Consider the following 15,391-nt stretch of genomic DNA (forward strand, 5'->3'; position numbering starts at 1 on the left):
CTGGTATCCTGTCCAGGGCCGGCTGGTACCTTGGGGACCCTGCTTGTAAAGTGTCTTGCTCCACTAAATGTTCTTCACTTATCCTATTAAAAAATGAAGCTATTCCACAGCCATACAGTAAGCCGTGGAAAAATAAAGGAAATAGAGACAATCAAGTACTCATTGCAGGGGGCGTTGGCAATATGGTATAGAGGTTACATGAAGCTTTATCATACTCATTATCATTGTTTCCTCTGCAACTTCCTAGACTGTGAGCTTGGCCAAGTTACTTCTCTGTGCCTAATTTATAAAAAGATGATAATAGTGTCCACTTTGCAGTTTGTTGTAGGTTTGTCTGTATTCATGAGGTAATACATGCAAAGTTCTTAGAACAGTGCCTAGACCACAGTTAGAGCCCAACAGTGGATACTGTTGATACCCTACCTTCATAAACTTCAGATGAATATTTATTGCAAGCATTTGTGACTCTGTCTCTAGCCTCCCCCTGGCCTCTCAGGGTGTGTTCTGCTACATGCAGGGCAGATCATAAGTGCTGAGAATGTAAAAGATAACCAGTTGTTCTCAACCAGGAGGCTGAGCTGTCTTCGACAGCTTTCTTGTCTCTTGAGAGACGGTCCTGAGATGTGTTCTCTATGGTTCCACAGACGTCCATCCCCAGGGTGATGGAGCCCTGGTTTCCCACGTTAGAAACCAGCTCATTGACGTATTCTGTATTGCTTCCTTGCTTCCCATGGTTCATCTCCCCACCCTCCTGGTCTTCCTGGCGTGACCACCCAAATTAACTACTTGCATTCAGGATTAGCCACACATTCCTCTTACTACACACTTTTGTCCAATCATGATGATCTTAGGATGCACTCTGATCCTAACAGCCCTAGCTTTTCCCTTTTCATGCACCTCTAGCTCCTGATGTTCCTTTTCTCACTTTAACATCTGCACCAGGATGAGACAAATGCAGATTCCACATTCCTCAAACCTCCTCCCATGCCCTCCACCCCCCACACCAAGGTATATACTAAATTCCATGAAAACCACAAAGGAAGTGGAATATTATGGCAAAGAATAGTCAATGTCTTTGGGGCTTGCCGCCCTGCCTAACTTCCTGCAGATTTTTTCTGATTTCTCTTGGGGACTGCACATATGGCATATTGCTTAGAATTGTGCCTGGGTTGTGACTGCATTAAATCTGAAACATGGGGAAGGACCCAGGTACACAGCTCTACATCCTGTTGTGAAGGATAAGCATTCTCTGCATTTCCTCCCTGGGGCAGGGAGAAGATGGAAGTGTTTTTCATGAAGACAGGAAATACCTTCACTACTACTTGGTGAGCGAGATGGAATTATCCTAAAAGAGCAGGTCCATGGGGTGAGGAGAAAAGATATGTGGGCTGGATTGTTAATGAAATGATTAAACAATAATGCTCTCTGTGGCCACACCCTACTATTTTACACAATGGGGAAAAAAACAACTTGGCAAAATAAAATCAATGTTGGCTTCTTTAAAATATGCAACCATTTCACTGTTACACGTGTGCAAGTCCCAGTGCCGAGAAACCCAAAGATAATACAGGTAGTCCTCAAATGGCAACCCACTCCAGTACTCTTGCCTGGAAAATCCCATGGACGGAGGATTCCTGGTAGGTTACGGCTCATGGGTCGCAAGGAGTTGGACACGACTGAACAACTTCGCTTCACTTCACTTCACTTCAGTATATGTGAATTTCAGTCACCACAATTGAGTTTAGTTAAATAAAACCAGTCCCCTCTAGCAACATGGTTCAGATTTCAGTCACCCTGGTATCTGAACTGTGGGTAGTTGCATGAAGTACAAAGTGAGCCGCTAGCTCATCAGTGCACATGTTTAGGGAGCTCATCACCTCTTCAATATGCACCTCACCATCACAATCATGTCACTCCTTTCAGACTCTGTTAGTGATTGGTCATTTGTATTGGTAAACTGTGCATTTGTTATTCCGTTTACCCACAAACAGCAAAATGTGTTGTTGGGTTGCGTCCTTGTCTTCCAGTGATCACCTATGTGCCATTTTACACAAATGGATAACCAATGGAATGAATTGCCAACAAAAATGAAAGCGAAGAAAGAAACAAAAGGTGATCATTCAGGAAGGAAAATTCAAATCGAATGTAAATTGCGTTTAGAAAATCCAGCTGAGCATGGGAATGTTGACATTGGAGCCACTCTGGTAAGTGACCAAAGACCAAAGGAATTTAGGAATTTATTGCCATAAATGCAGAAAATGAAAAAAGATGATGTCTCAGGAGAAGTGACACCACCACCAAAAAAAAAAAAAAAAAAAAATCCCTCCCCTAGCTCTCCCTCCCATGCACACACATTAAAAGGACTCTTGGATACATCATGGTATTAAAAGTACAAAGGATAAAATGGTGGAAACATCCAAATTTATGAAAGAGACTGGCAATCTACCAAGGCATAGAAAAGGTACTTGCTCTGTATTTTGTTACATGACGAGAAGGCAAGCGCTGTTCTAATTACTCTACATGACATTTTTACAAAGAAATAAAACACTTTAGTTCTCAATATTTCCAATCTATTTGTGTGCTGAATATTTGCTTTATTGTTTTTTCGTTTCTATATGCATTTAGACCTGACAGTGAGAGAGCTTTTACCATTGTCCAGGAGCTTTGCATATTTTATTTGGTTTCACTGGATCTTAGTTGTGGCATGTGGGATGGAGTTCCCTGACCAGGGATTGAATCCAGGTCCCCTACATTGACAGCTCGGAGTCTTAGCCAGTGGGCCACCAAGGAAGTCCCGAATTTTATTTCTAATTCTTGTAACGTGCTGTTTGGTAGATATTGCTATGCGATTTCATGGATGAGAAAATGAGGCTCAGAGGGCCAAGTAAGTTTTCTGAAGCTCTAGCTACTTACATACATCTGTTTGATAGTAAAATCTATGCCTCCTTGCCAAATCAGGGTCCTTTATTTGGCTGACATTTTTTATTCACATTATGAACTAATGAATAATTTTCTAGCTTTCTGTGTTTTAAAATACTTAGAAACACAGACTAATAATGATCACAAACATGGTTAATAAGAAAACAATGCAAAATTAATACGTCATTTAATCACCCTCAGCCTCAGTAGCTATTGACTAGCTCATTTTATAGGGTGTATATTGAGTCCCTTGGACAGTAAGGAGATCAAACTAGCCAATCCTAAAAGAAATCAGTCCTGAATGTTCATTGGAAGGACTGATGCTGAAGCTGAAGCTTCAATACTTTGGCCACCTGATGCGAAGAACTGACTCATGGAAAAGACCCTGATGCTGGGAAAGATTGAAGGCAGGAGGAGAAGGGGACGACAGAGGACGAGATGTTTGGATGGCATCACTGACTCAATGGGCATGAGTTTGAGCGAGCTCTGGGAGTTGGTGATGGACAGGGAGGCCTTGCATGCTGCAGTCCATGGGGTCTCAAAGAGTTGGAGACAACTGAGCAATTGAACTGATATCAAAGTTTAAATGAGATAGCAGATAAACGCACAAAAATCTTTCTAAGTTATTAAAGGAAAGGTGCCCAAGTTTTAAATGCTCTTTTCCTAATATCTCAAATAAAAAGTTTTATTTCTTTTAGTTATTTATGAGTTCCCATTTTTACTTTAAATATTTCACAAGAGTTAAAAACCTTCAATATAATGAGTGCTTTTTCACTCACAGATTTTAATGTCTATCTCAGTTAAGAAAAGGCGGAGGAGGGGAGGCTCATTGTTTTGCCAGGTTGATACGGAAAACTTAACACTCATCCAGCATTCTTTGGGAAAGGAAGTGGAAGTCTCCTGTATTAGATATTTTGGAAAGAAAGCAGCACCAAATAGGCTGGAAAGCACCAAATAGGCTGGAAGTTCCAAATGGGCGCTTTCCAAAAGCACTTATATTGATTCTTGTTGAGTCCTCATGGAATTGAATAGTTGCCTCTATTATTTGTATTCTGAGTCTGACACTACTATCAGTGATTTTCTGAGGATTTGGTGGTGATTTTTTTTTGCTACATTTGGCCGTGTGTGTGTGTCTGTGTGTGTGTGTTAGGAGTATCACCAGATCCTAAGCATTTATGGAAAATTGCCTTCAGGGGCTATTAACTCTGGACTCTCTCCAGGCTGCCGAGGTTCGTCCTAGATGGCTCCTTCCGACAGACGGACAAGGTGCGGTTCATCCTCAAGGATATTTCAGGTCACTATGCACCTCATTGGTTTATTTGGTCCCAGGGGCGACCTGAAAGTACCCACAAAAATTTAGACGCTGCAGCCATCTTGTTCTTTCTGCACCAAGAGAGACCTCCTTAAACAGCTTCTAGGAAAGAAAGTAGAAGTGTTTGGCTGGGACAGCTGCAGCTTGACTTTCTTACAAAGTTCAAAGGGTTATTTGGTCAGTCACGCCCTGCTGCAACCTGCTTTTGTGCAGCCACAATTCTAACTATAGGACTGCCTGCCCCCCAGATCCCTTTAAGGAAGGTGCCTTCAGAGCACAGCTCAGCTGAGGGGAACTTTCTAAAAAGAAGTGACCATTTTCCTCTTTAAGAGGGAAAAAAATGGCATGGAGTCAAACATCAGTAAGTATACAGTTGGTTCTATTTACACGACACACTTTGAGTCCTGCCTTATATGCTGAACAATAGTTATCTCCCCTGCACAGGCTGTAGCTGTGAAGTGTGGGTGCTTCAAACTTGCCTACTGGAAACCGGGTCCAGGGCCCTTTCTCTCTCAGCTGTAATAACATTCACTGTGATGTAAGTTCCACCAACATCTTTCAACCCAGGAGGAAGTTTGGTTTGGCTGATTTAAACTTAAAATAGGAAAAGAAAAGCTTGTTTTCTTATCCTTTTAGACTAGCCTGCAGTTTTAAATTAAGTTGTTGTGATCACCTATATTTATTTATATGTGGAAAATGCTATCTCACACATTGATCACAATCTTTCACAGACTTTGATAAGATTACAGATGATCTAACCATGTATGCTAAGTCACTTCAGTGGTGTCCAGCTGTTCGAGACCCTGTGGAGCCTATGGACCCGCCGGGCTCCTCTGTCCATGGGATTCTCCAGGTAAGAATACTGGAGTGTGTTGCCATGCCCTCCTCCAGGGGATCTTCTGGACCCAGGGATCAAACCTGCAACTCCTGCACTGCAGGTGAGTTCTTTATGGCTGAGCCACTGGGGAAGCCCCAGATGATCTAGGAGATTATTGTAAATTGTTTCCATGCATGCTTATTTATTTTCTTATTTGACTCTTTCTCTGTGGATCACACTCAATCTTATATGTAGGAATATGCCCAAGTGACAGGTTAAAAGCTTGTGTAAAAAAGACAATTTTTGGAGAAAGTAGAAAAACAATATCCAACAATAAAAGGATAGTTGGGATAGTTGAGTTCAAGAACGGCAGCAGCTTGTGAACTTTTTCTTACAGTAGCAGATAGCCTAATTTTAGGCTTGTAAGCCATTTGATCTCTCTCACAACTACCTGACTTTGCTGTTGTGGTGCTAAAGAGCGTAGACAGTGGTCTGTGGTTGAGGCTGGGATCCAATAAAACTTTATTTACAAAACCAGGTAGCTGTTTGCCGGGTCACAGTTTGCCCATTTTTGAATTACGGTATAATCCATTTGATGCATGCATTTGTTATGTTGCTTTAAGCTCAAAGTAAGGGAAAACCCAAGTAAAGAGGCCTTAAAAACCATGTTAATTCACGTAAGAAAATTATCTCATGTAAGAAGAAGCCTCATTATAGGGAAGTCCCAGGGCTGGTTAGTTAAAGCAGCCTGATGATGTCATCCAAGGCCCAAGTTTGTCCCATCTTTCTCCTCTCCCATCCTTCTTCTCTCCCATCCTTGGCTCATTGGCTTGTGTCCCAGCTGCACAGTCACAAATGGCTGCTCCAGTTCTAATGCTGTATGTAGGGGCAACAACATCTGGAAGAAGAAATAAGACTCCCTCCCACTATGTATTTCCTTTTAAGAGTAAGACAGTCTTTCCAGGAGGACCCTTCCATTTGATAGACCATGTCTATTTAACCAGAATTGGGACAGAACATTTCAAGAAGGGTTTGATTTACGTTAGTTGCCTGCAGACACCAAACATGGTGACATAAAACAACAGAAATGTATTCTGACCAGTTCTGGAGACCAGAAGTCCAAAATCAGCATCACTAAGGCAAAATTAAGGTGTCATTAGGGCCATACTCTCTCAGGGTGTTCTAGGGGAGAGCCCATTCCTTCCTTTTCCACTTTCTGGTGGCTGTTAGGATTCCTCAGCTTGTGGCCACATCACTCCAACCTTCAAATCTCTCTTTGTTCCATTTTCAAATCACCTTCTCTTCTGTGTGCCTGAGTGAAATCTCCCTTTGCCTGCCCCACCCCTTGTTTAAAATATGAATGCTTCACAAATTTACATGACATCCTTGTGCAGGGGCCATGCTAATCTCTGTATTGTTTCGATTTTAGTACATGTGCGATTTAGTAGAAGTAAGCTCCACCTCTTTCTTGTAAGGACACCTGTGATGGCATTTAGGGCTCACCCATATAATTCAGTGAAACTGACTTCTCTCAAGATGCTTAAATTAATCACATCTGAAAAGAGCCGTCTTCCAAATAATGTAACATTTACAGGTCCAGGGATTAGGATCTTATGACTTTGGGGATCATTATTCAGTCAGCTTCCATCTTGGAAAACTTTGTCAAAATAAAAACTTTGTTAAAGTAACAGTCATTAAATCAACTACCAGCAAGAAGGAACTACCATGATTCTTTTTTAATACTAGTCAAGATTTACTTAATTCAAATAATAGAAGTGTTGGCCTAAAAATGTTGGAAATCAGGCATGGAAAAATCTGGAATATGACTGTTATATAGGCAAACATCAGTATCTGCTATAGAATACTCATGTGCAACTATTGTGTTTAGCAAGAGCTTACAATGACTTAAGAAAATAAATTTTGTAAAGTAATAGGAAGAAAACCTTTTATCTATAGTATGGTCACAACAGAGAATGAAATTCTCTTGTGCATTAAAAAGATGGAGACAATACACAAGACAATACACTAGTGTTTTCCTGGTGGTGTGGAAGTTTGGGTTATTAACTTTCTTTTCTCTTTTTTGTATTTTTGAAAATTTTTATGAAAAGTATATATATATATATATAGAGAGAGAGCTTAAATTAAAAATATTTTAATAAGAAATCAATAGTATTGTTATATGATAATAGTGTATTTTTAAAACATAATATCAGTTTATTTTGCATCATGTCACTTAATTTCTCTATCTCATTTAGTTTACTGTATCAAAATTATACAGAATAGCCACAGACCCCGGCTACCCACTCCAGTATTCTAGCCTGGAGAATTCCATGGACCATAGAGTCATGGGGTCGCAAAGAGTCGGACACGACTGAGTGACTTTCACTCACTCCACCCAGACGAATTCTTCTGCTTTCAAAAAGACCTAGAGCCCTTACCTTGTCATTAGAGTTATCTTTCTGAAACATGGGTTGTGAGATCCACCATGCGTGCACATGTGCTAAGTCACTTCAGTTCTGTCTGACTCCTTGTGACCTTATGGACTGCAGCCCGCCAGGCTCCTCTGTCCCTTGGGATTCCCCAGCAGGAACACTGGAGTGGGTTGCCATGCCCTCCTCTGAGATCCACCTTGCTTCTCATCAAAAATATTTAATGTCTTTTTGTTGCTTTAGAAAATGTCTTTTCTTTTCTAACTTTGGCACTTGGAGTTGTACCTCACAAGAGTTGTAGTTTTCAAAGTCCCCGACACCAGATGCCCCCTGATTCAGTCATGTTCTTTTTGCTCTGCTTGACCGTTTATGGTCTTTCTCAAGCCCATCTCTACTCAGGGGTTCTCCCTGTGGTCCCAGATGGAGGAGCAGCTCAACTCCACCAGGGATCTTTTTAGAAATGCAAATTCTCAGACCTCCTGAATCAGAAACTCTGGGGGTGAGCCTCCTCATGCAAGTCTTCACAAACCCTCGAGGTAATTTCAATATATGCTAGAGACTGAGAGACTCGGGGTTAGCTAGCTTTGTCCTGCTGCTGCTGCTGCTAAGTCACTTCAGTCGTGTCCAACTCTGTGCGACCCCATAGACGGAAGCCCACCAGGCTCCCCTGTCCTTGGGATTCTCCAGGCAAGAACACTGGAGTGGGTTGCCATTGCCTTCTCCAATGCATGAAAGTGATAAGTGAAAGTGAAGTCGCTCAGTCATGTCCGACTCTTAGCGACCCCATGGACTGCAGCCTACCAGGCTCCTCCGTCCATGGGATTTTCCAGGCATGAGTACTAGAGTGGGGTGCCATTGCCTTCTCCGAGCTTTGTCCTACTTTGTTTATTATTGCATTCTTACATTTGTGGCAATCAACATTACTAGAATCACCACGGTATTATTCATCCTAGAGAATTAATTTGTAAATCAATTTTACAACTATATATTAGGCCAGCAATTGGCCTTCTAAATGAATAACATACCTATATTCCTATGATTTTCTTGCTATATCAGTCATTTTTCCTGTAGGTAAATATTTCTTAGCTTGTTTTTATGTATTTTATGCATATGAGTCAATGAACCAGGGCAAGGATGAACACTCTTTCTTAACCATCCTCTGGATCACTTATTCTAAAATCATCAAATGCCTACTTTGAGCAAACATTGTCTATGATTCAAAGCCATTCCTTCAGCTGCAGTTCATTGAATAGGCCTAGTAATACATGACCATTCCTCTGTCTCTTCTGTTTTCCTCAACTAAACCAAAAACATACCCGGAAGAATCATGGCCATTCTGTCTAAAGACCCAACAAAGAATCCCCCACCAACTTTGCTTGTAGTTTTATAACCTCAGGCAGATCATCTTTCCCTAGAGTCTTACATTCATCATTGTGGAAATAGAGATGGTAGAGGATTTTTTCTTTGATTATATGGATTCTCATGTGCTAAAATCTATGAGCTTGATAAGGGAGGGTTTGGTTCAGGTCCTACTTTTTCCTCCACTGTCATCTGAAGGAACTGTGTTTTGATCTCTGATTAACACCTAATCCCATGGCTGGCACATACGTGTGTGTGTGCTCAGTACTCAGTAGTGTCTGACTCTTTGCAACCCCACGGACTATAGTCTGCCAGGCTTCTCTGTTCATAGGATTCTCTGGGCAAGAATACTGGAGTGGGTTGCCATTTCCTCCTCCAAGGGGTATTTTCAACCCAGGGATTGAACCCATGTCTCCTGCATTGGCAGGTGGATTCTTTACCACTGAGCCATTTGGGAAGCCAGCTGGCACATAGTGAAGGCCAAATAAACAATTATTGGATAAATGGAAGAAACAATGAAAGGGATGATGGAAGGGTGGAAGGATAGAAGGAAGAAGGGAAGAGTGAGAGGGAGGAGGGGAAAAGGATAGGAGGGAGGGAGGAAGGGAGAGAGGAAGAAGGCAGGGAGTTGGCTACCTGTAGATCAGACACAGCTTCTGATGTGGGGAAATGCTTAGGGAAGACAGGTAGAATTGGAACTCTAATACGTAGTCTCGAATACCTAACCTGTGCCAACAGCTAACTAGCTAGGTATGCTCCAACAGTAAATTAACCATTGCTTCTCTCCCTGGAGGATGTTTTCAGCAGCTCCTGCCAGGTGCAGAGGGTGAGGCCTCTGAGAGTCCGAGAAAAGGGCTTTGTGAATTATAAAGCAAAATGCAGATGGTAATTAACTAGCACATCACAAGCAAGGACAAGTCTCCTGAGCAGTCCCAGGAGAGACTGTTTTGCCTTTTTTTGGTCTTTTGAATTCTCAAAATTGTCCTCAGCTTATACAAAATCAACCTGAAATGATCTGTGATTAAAATTTCCCCTCTGAAAATCTAAGCGACTTGGGACTTGTAGGAATTGGACCATTTGTAGATAATTTATGAATAATACTCGCCTTTCAAATAGCCTCTGTCTTCCCAAAGAGCCCTCTGTCCTGTCAGTGGGACTGCTGCCAAGGCCGAAACTGCTAAACTGGGCCAGAGACACTGAAGTCACTGGTGTCTCTGATTCTTCTAAGAATTTGGGACACTTTATTGAAGCATTTGTTTTTCCTTATATAAAATGTAGGCTAAAAAGTTATTAGCTATCTTTCTGTTGGGAAAGGCTTTCAAAATTTTAATGCCTGTGATTCACTCAGCTTTTGCTTCGTCTTGTTGTTGTTCAGTCCTTCAGTTGTGTCTGACTCTTTGCAGCCCCATAAACTGCAGCACACAGGCTTCCCTGTCCTTCACCATCTCCTGGAGCTTGCTGAAACTCATGTCTATTGAGTCAGTGGTGCCATCCAACCATCCCATCCTCTGTCACCCCCTTCTCCTCCTGCCTGCAGTCTTTCCCAGGATAAGGGTCTTGTCCAATGAATCAGCTCTTCTCATCAGGTGGCCAAAGTATTGGAGCTTCAGCCTCAGCATCAGTCCTTCCAATGAATATTCAGGGTTGATTTCCTTTAGGATGGACTGTTTGGATCTCCTTGCAGTCCAAGGGACTCTCAAGAGACTTCTCCAATTCCACAGCTCAAAAGCGTCAATGTCAGTTCTTCAGTGCTCAGCCTCCTTAATGGTCCAACTCTCACATCTATACATGACTGCTGGAAAAACCATAGTTTTGACTATATGGACCTTTGTCAGCAAAGTAATGTCTCTGCTTTTTAATACACTAAGTTTGCTATAACTTTCCTTCCAAGGAGCAAGTGTCTTTTAATTTCATGGCTGCAGTCACCATCTGCAGTGATTTTGGAGCCCCCCAAAATAAAGTCTCTCACTGTTTCCATTGTTTCCCCATCTATTTGTCATGAAATGAAGGGACCAGATGCCATGATCTTAGTTTTTTGAATGTTGAATTTCAAGCCAACTTTTTCCCTCTCCTCTTTCACCTTCATCAAGATATTACTTTGTTTACTGCTAAAATAATGGAAACTCAAATCAAATACTGAGCAGAACCCAACATATCCTGGTCACAGTAATATTCAGGGGCTTGAAACAACGACTAAGCTCTCTGCTCCTTTTTCACAGGATTCTGTGAACATGAAAGGGAGTCAGTAACACCATCTTTTCCTCTGCCTTTCTTTCAGGTCAGTCCTGACGGGCACAGTCTTAGCCTGTGTTTGCATGTGCCTCTGAAAGGCCAAATCAGCAGTATTAAACCAAACAGTGGCACTCTGTGGTACCAAACCAGACAAGACCACGCAGAGTTGAGTTGCCTGAGGAATGATGCCTGTTCTTATATGTCAATTAGGTTGTCATGGTTTTTTTCCTTGCCTCTGCTGAGCTGGAGTGATGGAAGTCTCATGGTTGTTCACACCCTGGGATTATGATATATTTTATTAGCTCTCAATACTGCTCAAGGAAAGGTAAAATTTTTAAATGGTCAAGTTCAAAAGAGAGCACTGCTAGCTGTCATCTCTGTGTCTCTGGCAAAATTCCACCAGGTCCACTCCCACACCCAAAATGCACATGCAGAGCCCTCCCCGGCCACTGGCTGGGCGTGTCTGAGTTCACACATATTCCTGCAACTGGCTCTGTGGACTGGAGGTCTTTATGTTGCTCCTCAAGGATCCACTAATGGCAAGTGATAAAATGGATTGCCTGGTGCAGAAGAGAGTCAGATTGACTTAATTGCCTAAGAAACAAGAAATGTATTAAGCAGGACTTTTATGGTGTGGAGGTGAGAGCTTTTTCATTTCAGAAGATATACAGCATAATATACCAAGCTGTGCCATTTTAAATATAATGGGCACGGTGTAATGTTGAGATAGAGCACCTACCCATTGCTGAGAACATTGTTTAGCTTGGAAAACATCTGAAAAAGCAGCTTCACAGTGGAACTCTTCTCTGCTTGTGTCTAAATCCCAGAGAGTTGTTCTCTGTGTGGTGTCCATCTTCCCTTTTGTTCCCCTTATGTTCTATAGCATTGGCTTTCTAAAGGCTGGAAAGAAAGCTCCTAGGGATGTGTATCAGCATTCGTAGGAGGAAATACATGTCTACTTTGAAACATATTCATATTGTAACAGTTCATATTGTAACAGAATGCCATAACTTGAGAACCAATAATAAGGCCACTGTTCTCATAATACAAACAAAGAAGGTAAAGTTTGATAAATTCTCTTTGCTGAGGTGAATCTGCATCATGAATCTTCAGAGAGGACACCCACTTGGGGGTGGAGGTCTCATCTGCCTTGGTGGCTCATGTCAGAATCTTCTTGGGTGGTCAGACATAACACTTTTGTTTATAAAACAGGAAAAGAAAAATGTCTAAGGCTCAGAACAATTCTGGGCACAGATAATAACAGGAAACCCCTGTATCTTTCCAGTAGTATCAACTTGAGGTGACTGAGCTGGGACATGAGCCCCCTGCCAGGGTAGGAGCCACATATTCAGGGCCTGAGATCCAGGGTCAGGAAGAGAAAGTTAAGTGTTACAAGTGAAGACAGCCGTGGCTTCAACAGCACAGGCTTTGCCTTCATTGCATGGACAAGTGTTTGCCCTAGGAAAATGGAAGAGAAAGAGGATTGTGGGCAATGAGTCCAGCAAGGGGCCTCAGAAAGGGGCCTGGCCTGCTGAGCTGTATTCAGGAAGGAGGCTGCAATAAAAGTGAAAGTGTTAGTTGCTCAGTCGTATCTGACTCTTTATGACCCCATGGACTGTAGGCTGCCAGGCTGCTCTGTCCCTGGCATTCTTCAGGCAAGAATACTGGAGTGGGTTGCAAATCCCTTCTCCAGGGGATCTTCCTGACCCAGGGATTGAACCCTCATCTCCTGCTTTGCATGCAGATTCTTTTGCATTTGAGCTAAAGGGAAGCCCCTCAAGAATATGGAAGTTCCTCAAGAAACAATTGTGAACTGTGTGGGGAGGAAGAGGGACAGAGGCTGCTTCCTCATTTTCCCTGGTGGTGCCCTGGGCAAGGGGTAGGGGCAGAGGTCCCACCTGAGCACGCAGACAGCAGAGTTAATCCCTGTTCAGCAGAGAGGCAGCTCTTTGCAGGTGACTTCATGCTGTCATTTTATAAGACCTTCTGAACCTACTCAAGGGTGTTTAGTCCCACAGTCTTCATGAGCAGTGGCTCTGGGGAGCATAAAGAGTGAGTCAGGTAGGAGTAGTGACAAAGAGGACGGTCAGTCATAGCCAGCAGATCTGATAAATGAGTTTTAACAGTGAAAAGAGGAGAAAGCCTAGTGAGTGCAAATGCCGCAAGAATCACCATGTGCCACAGCTGTGGATGGGGCCGTGCCCCCGTGGTCCTCCCTTGTCCCACCCACAGTTGTGGAAGAGTTGGTAGGACCCTGTGTTGATGAAAGGGTATAACCTCTGAGTCACACTCTGAAAGTGTAGCAAGCAGCACCAGGGGAGACCAGAAGGGTGGCCCTGAGAGATGGCACTAAGAGCTGAGCGTGGCCCCAGCCAACATACAGCAATGCAACTGAGACTTCAGTCTTCTAACCAACAGGAACTAGTGTTCTTTCAATACTCTGCATGAACTTGGAAGTGAACTCTTCCCCAGAGCCTGCAGATAAAAGCCCATCTAGCCAACACTCTCATGTCAGCCTGTGAGACCCTAAATGGAAAATTCAGCTAAGCCCACCCAGACTTCTACCCTATTGAATTAGAAATAATAAGTGAGTGTTTTAAGCTACTAAATTTATGATCATTTGCTGTGCCACAGGAGAAGAATACTATAACAGCCATGCTTACATGTTTGTAACTGCTTTCACACTGTACCTGCAGAGTTGAGTAGTAACAACAGAGACCTCACGTCTACAGAAACTAAAATATTTACTATCTGACACTTGACAAAAAGTTTACTCATCTGTGCATGCGTGCTAAGTTGCTTCAGTTGTGTCCGACTCTTTGCAACCCTATGGACTGTAGCCAGCCAGGCTCCTCTATCTGTGGGATTCTCCAGACAAGAATACTGGAGTGGGTTGCCACATCCTCCTCCAGGGGATCTTCCCAACCCAGGGATCAAACCTGCTTCTCTTAAGTCTGCTTGCACTGGCAGGTGGATTCTTTAAGCCTCTTATTCATCTGTCCTTTAATCAAAAATGTAATCTCATGTCAGATGTATTTAGTGAGAGTTTTATACCTGACCAAGGCTTGCAAGAAAAAAGACTTACATCTCAGAACACTCAGTAAATATTCCTTTCATGAAAATGAAATAGGCCAAAAAACTAGAAGCTGTCTTAAAGACCTGTTCTCCATTCCAGTTTTTAAAAGGCCGGGTAGGTTGGGGTGAGGTGGGATGGGTGAGGGGGAGAGAGAAAGAGCACACATATTTTCAGAGGAAGAAAACCAGGGTGATGTGTACCATATGCATATTCGTTTTCCATATTATGAATTTTTATAATAGTTAAATTTTGTGTAACATATGGTATTAAATTAATAATAATTATAACCATATGATTATTAAAAGACATATTGTGCTCCACCTTGCCATGCATGCTCCGTGGTGCAGTGGCCTAGAGAAAAGAAGGTATGAAAACTATTGCTTTGTGATTAGAACTTGAATTCACTCAACTGGTTCTTTTTTTTTCAATTTGTGTGTGTGTGTGTGTGTGTGTGGTAAAAGTCACAAACATAAAACATACTATTTAACTATATTTACCTGCACAGTTCAGTGGCACTAAGTACATTCACATTGTTGTGCAACTCTCACCACTATCCATCTCCCGAATTTTTCACCTTCCTAAACTGAAACTCTATCCTCATTAACCACTAAGTTCCCAAAACTCCACCCCTCATGCCGGCCCCTGGCATCTACTATGATATTTTCTGACTCTGAATCTGACTACTCTAGGTACCTCAAATGAGTGGAATCAACCAGTATTTGTCTGTACCTAATGTATATTGGGATGTATTTTTAAGGGTAACAATATATTTTGTTATTAAGGGTAACTTCACTCTGTAATACTAATGCATATATGTGGAGTCTAGAAAAATAGTACACTTGAACCTATTTGCAAAACAGAAATAGAGACACAGATGTAGAGAACAAACATATGGACACCAAGGAAGAGAGGGGGGATAGGATAAATTGGAAGAGTGGAATATATGTGCATTAATACTACAGAGTAGAGTAAGTCAGTAAGAAAAACTCCACTGATTCTTGACTCTCCTTCCCTTCATGGTACCTCTCTTCTTTCACAATAGAGCAAGTCAGCATGACGCAGTTCTTCATTCACTATTGTTGTTTATCTAGAAGAGTAATTATCAACCACTTTAGAGCTACATTGACCTCTAACACACACACACACACACACACACACACACACAAAGATATGGTATGATATGTATTTATCTAAATTGAATTAAAATTCATATGATTCTGTAGAAAAAATTGAAGAGGTGTACTGGT

The 15,391-nt window shown here is 42.1% G+C and overlaps 1 pseudogene; it reads right to left on the reverse strand.

Annotated features, from left to right (window-relative positions):
* Positions 1-6,397: 6,397 nt before the first annotated feature.
* On the reverse strand, positions 6,398-6,498 carry LOC133233854 (U6 spliceosomal RNA; annotated as a pseudogene).
* Between the last annotated feature and the right edge of the window lie 8,893 nt (positions 6,499-15,391).

The sequence above is a fragment of the Bos javanicus genome, chromosome 20, assembly GCF_032452875.1.
Source record: "Bos javanicus breed banteng chromosome 20, ARS-OSU_banteng_1.0, whole genome shotgun sequence".
In the NCBI taxonomy this organism is placed as follows: Eukaryota; Metazoa; Chordata; class Mammalia; order Artiodactyla; family Bovidae; genus Bos; species Bos javanicus.